This window comes from Hyla sarda, chromosome 11 (assembly GCF_029499605.1).
Source record: "Hyla sarda isolate aHylSar1 chromosome 11, aHylSar1.hap1, whole genome shotgun sequence".
In the NCBI taxonomy this organism is placed as follows: domain Eukaryota; kingdom Metazoa; phylum Chordata; class Amphibia; order Anura; family Hylidae; genus Hyla; species Hyla sarda.
In genome coordinates this window covers 15,328,350-15,338,145 of record NC_079199.1, presented here as the reverse complement: position 1 = coordinate 15,338,145, position 9,796 = coordinate 15,328,350, and positions in this window count along the sequence as shown.

The window sequence follows — 9,796 nt, the reverse complement described above, 5'->3', positions numbered from 1 at the left end:
TGGCGGCGGCTTTAGGACGGGGACAATATGGCTTTAAGAATCATTTTTGCACATGAATTCATGGTTTTGGAGTAGAGATGTTAAAAATGCCTTACAACATTTAGATTTCTGGTTCTCGGAAAGGCATCCAATATGATGGCCGTATGGCCAATCAGAGTTGCCCTCCAGTTTTACCTGACATCGGAATGGAAAATCTGCCTTAAAACGAGGGACATTGGGAGACATTTACTAATGCACCTGTTATGCATCGCGCAAATGGCCAATGTAGACCAAGACTCGGAGTTTGACGCGTTTAATAGGCAACTTTGCGCAGTGTGCAGAAATACGGAAAAATAAGAAAGTTATAGGGGTCAAAATAAAAATGTGTTGTTTTCTTCTAAAGCAATACAATAATTAAAAAGCTTGGCCAAAATAAAAGGTGTCGTGCAAATTGATTGTGAGCCTCACATGGCCCTGTAGATGGAAAAGTAAGAGTTATGGCTCTTAAAAGGTGAGGGGGTCAAATGAAAATGTATAAATTAAATAGGCTGTGTCCTTAAAGGGGTACTCTACTTCTATCCTTTATCCACAGGATTGGGGATAAGTGTCTGATCGCGGAGGGTCTGACCGCTGAGACGCTCTGCGACACTTTGTGATTGTGACACCGTGTGATTGGTTGAGGTGGCTGTCACTTATTCCCTATCACTTATTAAGCTGAAATTAACTATTGGATAAATAGCTGATCATGGGGTGGGGGGTCTGTCTTCTGGAGTCCCTCGCAATCTCCAGAATAGGACCTGCACTGACTGAGGTGCGCATGCGGTAGACGGCACGCACTCCATTGATTTCTATGGGAAAAGACCTGAGCGCTGCGCTCGGCAATCTTCAGCGCTCCCATAGAAATGGAATGAGTGCTTTCTAGCGGTAGATGACACACGCTCCTCACTGGGTGAGACGGGTTCCTGTTAAAAGGAGATAAGTTCATTTTGGCTGCAGTACTCTAACAGGGGTTAAAATAAAAAATAAAAAAAATGCATGCTGCAGTTCATTGACCAGAGTTTCATCCATGTCACAGACAACAAGGACAAGGGGACACATGGTACCTTCATATATCTGTCTGTGCTTCCATAATAGAAATATATATATATTTGATTCTCTGGTGCCAAGTGTCCAAGAGGCGTTCCCAAGACCCTGAAGTGCTGAGGGCTTATCCATCTCCTCACCCCACCTCCCATCCCCGTCCCTGCTTGAGAGACAGTCAGCTGGAAGCCAAGCCCTGTTTCCAGATATTGGTCTGCACTGTGTATATTAATTGTGCCCAGATGTGAGATTTGGAAACAGTGCTTGGCTTCCAGCTGACTGTCTATCAAACAGGGACATGGATGGGAGGTGTCAGTAGCTTCTAATGGGAATTGCACCTGACAGATTCCTTTTAAATGACTTTGCATCTGGGTGTTTAGCTTGAGGGTGGAGCTTGAATTTAGAGGGGGTAGGCCAGGAAACTAAACTTAGAGGATAGGGAATAAGTGACCCCTGGAAGTCTCCTCCACCCCACGATCTCCTGTATGGGGCCCGGCTACACAGCTGTCTTAGAAGTGGAGCGACCCCCACCCTTGGAGGCAAGTCGGTGTGATAGTCCAACACAAGTAGAGAAACATGGCCGCACAGCCAATCACTGGTTGAGATGATGACTGACTGAGCAGGTTGTCACTCCCGCTCATTTAGAAAAATGGGGGGCACTCCACTCTGAGGATGCATGAGTAGCCTGGCTTCATACAGGTCTGACCCCCTCCGATCCAGGGAAATGTTTGAAATGCTCATTACAGAAGTTGAGGGCCACTCCACTCCAAGGATGGGTGAGTAGCCAGGCCCCGTACAGGAGATCCCGGTGGGGTCCCAGTGATCGGCCCCCCTTCGTGATCCAGGGAAATGTTGGAAACGTTTTCTTTTTATTAATATTTATTTATTTATTTAAATTTTAGGAATACAGTTAAAGTATGACATCTTTCAACTGGCTCCAGAAAGTTAAACAGATTTGTAAGATTAAAAAATCTTAAAGGGTACCTCTCATCAAATAAACTTTTGATATATTTTAGATGAATGAATGTTGAATAACTTTCCAATAGCATGTTAATGAAAAATATGCTTCTTTCTATTGTATATTTCCTGATCAGTCCTGTCAGCAAGCATTTCTGACTCATGCTGGAGTCCTAAACACTCAGAGCTGCCAGCCTGCTTTGTTCACAGCCAAACAGGCTGTGAACAAAGCAGGCTGGCAGCTCTGAGTGTTCTCCTTTGTGAACAAAGCAGACTGGCAGCTTGTAGTGTTTAGGACTCCAGCATGAGTCTGAAATGCTTGCTGCCAGGACTGGTAGGGAGACCCCTAGTGGTCATTTCTTCAAAGTGGAAAATTAAATAGAAAGAAGCATATTTTTTAATAACATGCAACTGTAAAGTTATTCTGCATACATTAATCTATAATATATCAAAAGTTTTTTTGATGAGAGGTACCCTTTAATCCTTTCACTAATTATCAGCTGTTGGAAGTTGAGTTGTTATTTTCTGTCTGGCAACAGTGCTCTCTGCTGACATCTCTGCTTGTCTCGGGAACTGCACAGAGTAGAAGAGGTTTGCTATGGGGATTTGCTTCTTCTCTGGACAGTTCCCGAGACACGTGTCATCAGAGAGCAGTTAGACAGAAAAGAATAACTCAACTTCAGAAGCTCATAAGTACTGAAAGGATTAATACTTTTCTAATAGAAGTAATTTACAAATCTGTTTAACTTTCTGGAACCAGTTGATAAATAAAAAAAAGTTTTTTCCTGGATAACCCCTTTAAGGAAACAGAAGACATTTTTTTGCCTATATATATATATATATATATATATACACACACACATTTTTTTTTTTCCCCTTTTTTTTCTTTCTTTTTTAGACCGAATAAAGTATTTATCCCCCCCCCCCCCCCCAGACATCCATCGTACTTGAGACTTAATTTTTTCGTTAATTGGAGGTTACAGTCTCGTAACATTTCTCAGCCGCTCGTTCGGAGAGTTGACTTTGGAACAGTCGTTCATTCATTCATTTGTTCGCCGGGAATTGCCGGCAGTCGCGGGGTTAATTGCCAAAATCCTTCGCCAGGGCGATATTGTATCGCGAGCCAGCACTTTCACCTGGATGCAGCTTGTGACTCTGATTTGACCCCAGACAAGAATCTGCCCGTGCACGGTTTGGCATGTCACCGACTACGTCAAGGTAGTGAAATACTTGAACCCCGGCCAACTTTCTGTTGCTTATTTTGAAACAAGTTTAGCCACAATATACTCGAATGAGCAATCGTCCCGGTTTCCTCTCCGTCTGAGAGAGTCTGATGGGATTGAAAGGAGTTAGTTTGCATTAATAGACTTGAGCACGAATCGCTGCCGCCTGACCGCAAGCGCACTCGCCCTTTATCCCTACTTTCCCCTGCATTACGAAGAGTTAACCTGTTACTTTGTTATAGCTATAAACCAGTGTTTCCCAACCGGGGTGCTTCCGGCTGTTGCAAAACTACAACTCCCAGCATGCCCGGACAGCCGAAGGCTGTCCGGGCATGCTGGGAGTTGTAGTTTTGCAACAGCCGGAGGCACCCTGGTTTGGAAACACTGCTGTAGATTAAAGGGGTACTCCGCCCCTGGCATCTTATCCCCAATCCAAAGGATAGGGGATAAGATGTCAGATCGCCGGGGTCCCACTGCTGGGGACCCCGGGGATCGCTGCTGCGGCACCCCGCTATCATTACTGCACAGAGCGAGTTCGCTCTGTGCGTAATGACGAGCGATACAGGGGCCGGAGCAGCGTGATGTCATGGCTCCGCCCCTCGTGACATCACGGCCCGTCCCCTTAATGCAAGTCTATGGCAAGGGGCGTGACGACCGCCACGTCCCCTCCCATAGACTTGTATTGACAGGGACGGGCCGTGACGTCACGAAGGGCGGAGCCGTGACGTAACGATGCTCCGGCCCCTGTATTGCCCGTCATTACGTGCAGAGCGATCTCGCTCTGCGCAGTAATGATAGCGGGGTGCTGCAGGAGCGATCCCCGGGGTCCCAGCAGTGGGACCCCGGCGATCTGACATCTTATCCCCTATCCTTTGGATAGGGGATGAGATGTCTAGGGGTGGAGTACCCCTTTAAGAGGAGTCAGCTTTAAAGGGGTACTCTGGTGGAATTTTTATTTTACTTTTTTAAATCAACTGGTGCCAGAAAGATTTGTAAATCACTTCTATTTTAAAAATCTTAATCCTCCCTGTACTTATCGGCTGCTGTATGCTCAAGAGAAAGTTCTTTTCTTTTTTAATTTGTTTTTCTATCTGAGCACAGTGCTCTCTGCTGACACCTCTGTCCATGTCAGGAACTGGCCAGAGTAGGAGCAAATCCCCATAGCAAACCTATCCTGCTCTGGACAGTTCCTGACACGGACAGAGTTGTCAGCAGAGAGCACTGTGGTCAGACTGGGAAGAACTACACAACTTCCTCTGGAGCATACAGCAGCTGATAAGTACTGGAAGAGTTAAGATTTTTAAACAGAAGTAATTTACAAATCTGTTTAACTTTCTGGCACCAGTTGATTGAAAAAAAATGTTTTCCACCGCCGTACCCCTTTGATAAACACTTGGGAACCTTAAAGTTTTCAAATCAACCAGTGCCAGAAGGTTATACAGATTTGTAAATTACTTCTATTTAAAAGTCTTAGTCCTTCCAGTACTTATTAGCTGCTGTATACTCCACAGGAAGTTGTGTAGTTCTTTCCAGTCTGACCACGGTGCTCTCTGCTGCCACCACTGTCCGTGTCAAGAACTGTCGAGAGCAGGAAAGGTTTGTCAAGGGGATTTTCTCCTGTTCCTGATATGGACAGAGGTGGCAGCAGAGAGCACTGTAAGACTGGATAGTAATACATTGCTTTCCCCGGAAGCTCAAGTACTGGAAGGCTTGATTTTAAAGGGGTACTCCATGTCAGGAATTGTCCAAAGCAGGAGTAAATCCCCATAGCAAACTAGACAGTACCTGATAAGGACAGAGGTGTCGGCAAAGAGCACTGTGGTCAGACTGGAAAGAGCTACACAAAAAAAAAATACACAAAAAAAATAAAAAATTAAACAGATTTGTAAATTACTTCTACTTGAAAATCTTAATCCTTCCAGTACTTATCAGTTGCTGTATACTACAGAGGAAGTTGTGTAGTTCTTTCCAGTCTGACCACAGTACTCTCTGCTGACACCTCTGTCCATGTCAGGAACTGTCCAAAGCAGAAGCAAATCCCCATAGCAAATTAGAAAGTACCTGGCATGGACAGAGGTGACAGCAGAGAGCAATGTGGTCAGACTGGAAAGAACTACACAACTTCCTCTGTAGGATACAGCAGCTGATAAGTACTGGAAGGATTACAATTTTTAAATAGAAGTAATTTACAAATCTGTTTAATTTTCTGGAACCAGGTGATTTAAAAAAAAAAAAAAAAAAAAAAAGTGTTTTTTCCCCCTCCGGAGTACCCCTTTAGGTTTTCTAGTACTAGTTCTCCTGGGGACCCCTTTTACTAGTGCTCTAGGCACTATGGGGCATGGTTGCATTAGTGTCTATAAGACGTATTTACTGCTTCCGGTGGTGACATGTGATACTGCAATAGATGTAAATCACTAAATAATTGAAGGGGAAAAAAACTACGAACAAGAAAATCTGCAATATTATGTATTATATATAATTTTGAATCAGTGATAGGTTGGGGAGGGGGGTGTTGTATTTGCATCTATAAGACATTTGTAGCTATAAGTGGTGAGAAAAGGTACTGCGAGTGATAACGTAAATGCAGATTGCATCAAATTTTAAAGTGTATCTCTCATAGTGCAAAAAAAAAAAAAGATAAAAAGTGATATGTTACTCAGGACCTAATCCTGATCATGTGCATATAATTTTTATGTGTCTCGGACCTATATATCCAGAGATATAAGCATTTATCTGCTGGTGAGTTACTTTTTCATTGTGCAGGCTGGAGGGGGCGTGTCAGTCTCTCTCCCTCACAGGAGCAAGCCTGTGCAGTCAGCCAATCAGTACTCTCTACTCTGTAACCCTTTCCTCTCTGGTTTTATGCTGTGTCATGTTACACAGAGGAAGATGCTTGGAGCTTGCCTGCAGTAATCAGAAGACATTATGGTGAATTCCTAACAGGATAAAATGTATAAATATAAGAATAGATCTTTATAAAATTAGTGCAAGGATTTTTTAGATAAAAGTACAGCATTTTTATGAATACATGTTCTATCTGTTTTATCTTCTCCTAGTAAAGCTGGATGCTAATCAGCATAGCTGTCACTATGTGTGTCATTCATCTTTCACAGACTCCTGAATGTCTGATCAACTTCTTTGTCATTCAGGAGTCCGAGAAAGCTTTGACTATTTCAGCATGCTGGGAGTTGTAGTTTAGTAACAACTGAAGCTGCAATGTTTGTAAATAACTGTGTTAGAGCAGTGTTGCCTCCAGCTGTTTTAAAACTACAGCTCCCAGCATGTCCACACATCCTGTATCTGTAGTTTTGCATACACAATAGAAATCTCCTATACTAGATACCGGCATGCTTTACGGCCGGTATCCAGTATGCTGTAAAATCTAGACTAGTCTGTCTGGCTAAAAGACAGGCGACCCCTAGTGGTGGCTATTTTGAGCTTGAATTTCAGGTGAAAATGTTAATTTTTTTTTAACAGGTGTATATTGTGAAATGTCATATTATAATAAGTCCTGCAATATATGAAAAGTTTTTAACAATGACAGTGCCTCTTTAAAGGGGTAGTCCAGTGGGGAAAAACGTATCCCCTATCCTAAGGATAGGGGTTAAGTTTGAGATTGCGGGGGGTCCAACCGCTGGGGCCCCCTGCGATCTCTCTGTACAGGGGCCAGGCTCTCCGGCCAGATAGCGGGTGTCGACCTCCGCACGAAGCGGCGGCCGACACGCCCCCTCAATACATCTCTATGGCAGAGCCGGAGATTGCCGAAGGCAGCGCTTCGGCTCTGCCATAGAGTTGTATTGAGGGGGCGTGTCGGCCACCGCTTCGTGCGGAGGTCGACACGCCCCCTTCCCGCGGGCTGTCGGGGCTCCGTACAGGAGATCGCAGGGGGCCCCAGCGGTCGGACCCCCCGCGATCTCAAACTTATCTCCTATCCTTAGGATAGGGGGTAAGTTGTTCACCACTGGGTCACCACTGGACTACTCCTTTAAGTTTGTTCAGGATTAGACAGAGCTGATTTCTTCAAAAACAGAACCATGCATGTCTCCAGGTTGTGAGGAGTATTGAAGCTCAGCTCCATTGACGTGATAGGAGCCAAGTTGCAATACCACACACAACCTGAAGAGGGGTATGGGACTGTTTTTGGAAGAAATTTGCTCTGTTTTCCCATTGCTGGATAACCCCTTTAAAGTGTACCTGTCGTCGACAAAAACTTTTTATTCAATGTAGCTAATACCGTTATATGTATATTTGTAATACACATTGGTTAAAAATTGTGTATATTTTTGGGTGAAAAAATGCTGTCCCTGCAGCTTTTGTCTGTGTGTCTCTATGAGGAGTCCAAATACAGGAAGTGAGAGCGGGACAAGCAGGGACCGGTGCAGACTTCTGGCTTGTCAATCATCCTGATGTATGAGCCCATAGAATGTTATAGAGCAATGGTCTTCAACCTGTGGACCTCCAGATGTTGCAAAACTACAACTCCCAGCATGCCCAGATAGCCAATGTATTGCAAAACTACAACTCCCAGCATGCCCAGATAGCCAATGTATTGCAAAACTACAACTCCCAGCATGTCTGGACAGCCAACGTATTTAAAAACTACAACTCCCAGCATGTCCGGACAGCCAAGGTTTGCAAAACTACAACTCCCAGCATGTCTGGACAGACAGTGTATTGCAAAACTACAACTCCCAGCATGTCTGGACAGCCAACGTATTGCAAAACTACAACTCCCTGCATGCCCGGACAGCCAACGTATTGCAAAACTACAACTCCCAGCATGTCTGGACAGCCAATGTATTGCAAAACTACAACTCCCATCATGCCCAGATAGCCAACGTATTGCAAAACTACAACTCCCAGCCTATCCGGACAGCCAACGTATTGCAAAACTACGACTCCCTGCATGCCCGGACAGCCAACGTATTGCAAAACTACAACTCCCAGCATGTCTGGACAGCCATCGTATTGCAAAACTACAACTTCCAGCATGTCCGGACAGACATTGTATTGCAAGACTACAACTCCCAGCATGTCTGGACAGCCAGCGTATTGCAAAACTACAACTCCCAGCATGTCCTGACAGCCAGTGTATTGCAAAACTACAACTCCCAGCATGCCTGGACAGCCAACGTATTGCAAAACTACAACTCCCTGCATGCCCGGACAGCCAACGTATTGCAAAACTACAACTCCCAGCATGTCCGGAAAGCCAACGTATTGCAAAACTACAACTCCCAGCATGTCCGGACAGCCAACGTATTGCAAAACTACAACTCCCAGCATGGCTGGACAGCCAGCGTATTGCAAAACTACAACTCCCTGCATGCCCGGACAGCCAACGTATTGCAAAACTACAACTCCCAGCATGTCCGGAAAGCCAACGTATTGCAAAACTACAACTCCCAGCATGTCCGGAAAGCCAACGTATTGCAAAACTACAACTCCCAGCATGGCTGGACAGCCAGCGTATTGCAAAACTACAACTCCCAGCATGTCCTCACAGCCAGTGTATTGCAAAACTACAACTCTCTGCATGCCTGGACAGCCAACGTATTGCAAAACTACAACTCCCAGCATGTCCGGAAAGCCAACGTATTGCAAAACTACAACTCCCAGCATGGCTGGACAGCCAGCGTATTGCAAAACTACAACTCCCAGCATGCCCAGATAGCCAGTGTATTGCAAAACTACAACTCCCAGCATGTCCTGACAGCCAGTGTATTGCAAAACTACAACTCCCAGCATGCCCGGACAGCCAACGTATTGCAAAACTACAACTCCCAGCATGCCTGGACAGCCAGCGTATTGCAAAACTACAACTCCCAGCATGTCCGGACAGCCAACGTATTTCAAAACTACAACTCCCAGCATGCCCACATAGCCAGTGTATTGCAAAACTACAACTCCCAGCATGCCCAGATAGCCAACGTATTGCAAAACTACAACTCCCGGCATGTCCAAACAGCCAGCGTATTGCAAAACTACAACTCCCAGCATGCCCGGACAGCCAACGTATTGCAAAACTACAACTCCCTGCATGCCCGGACAGCCAACGTATTGCAAAACTACAACTCCCAGCATGCCCAGACAGCCAACGTATTGCGAAACTACAACTCCCTGCATGCCCGGACAGCCAACGTATTGCAAAACTACAACTCCCAGCATGTCTGGACAGCCAACGTATTGCAAAACTACAACTCCCAGCATGTCCGGACAGCCAACGTATTGCAAAACTACAACTCCCAGCATGGCTGGACAGCCAGCGTATTGCAAAACTACAACTCCCAGCATGTCCTGACAGCCAGTGTATTGCAAAACTACAACTCCCAGCATGCCCGGACAGCCAACGTATTGCAAAACTACAACTCCCAGCATGCCTGGACAGCCAGCGTATTGCAAAACTACAACTCCCAGCATGTCCGGACAGCCAACGTATTTCAAAACTACAACTCCCAGCATGCCCACATAGCCAGTGTATTGCAAAACTACAACTCCCAGCATGCCCAGATAGCCAACGTATTGCAAAACTACAACTCCCGGCATGTCCAAACAGC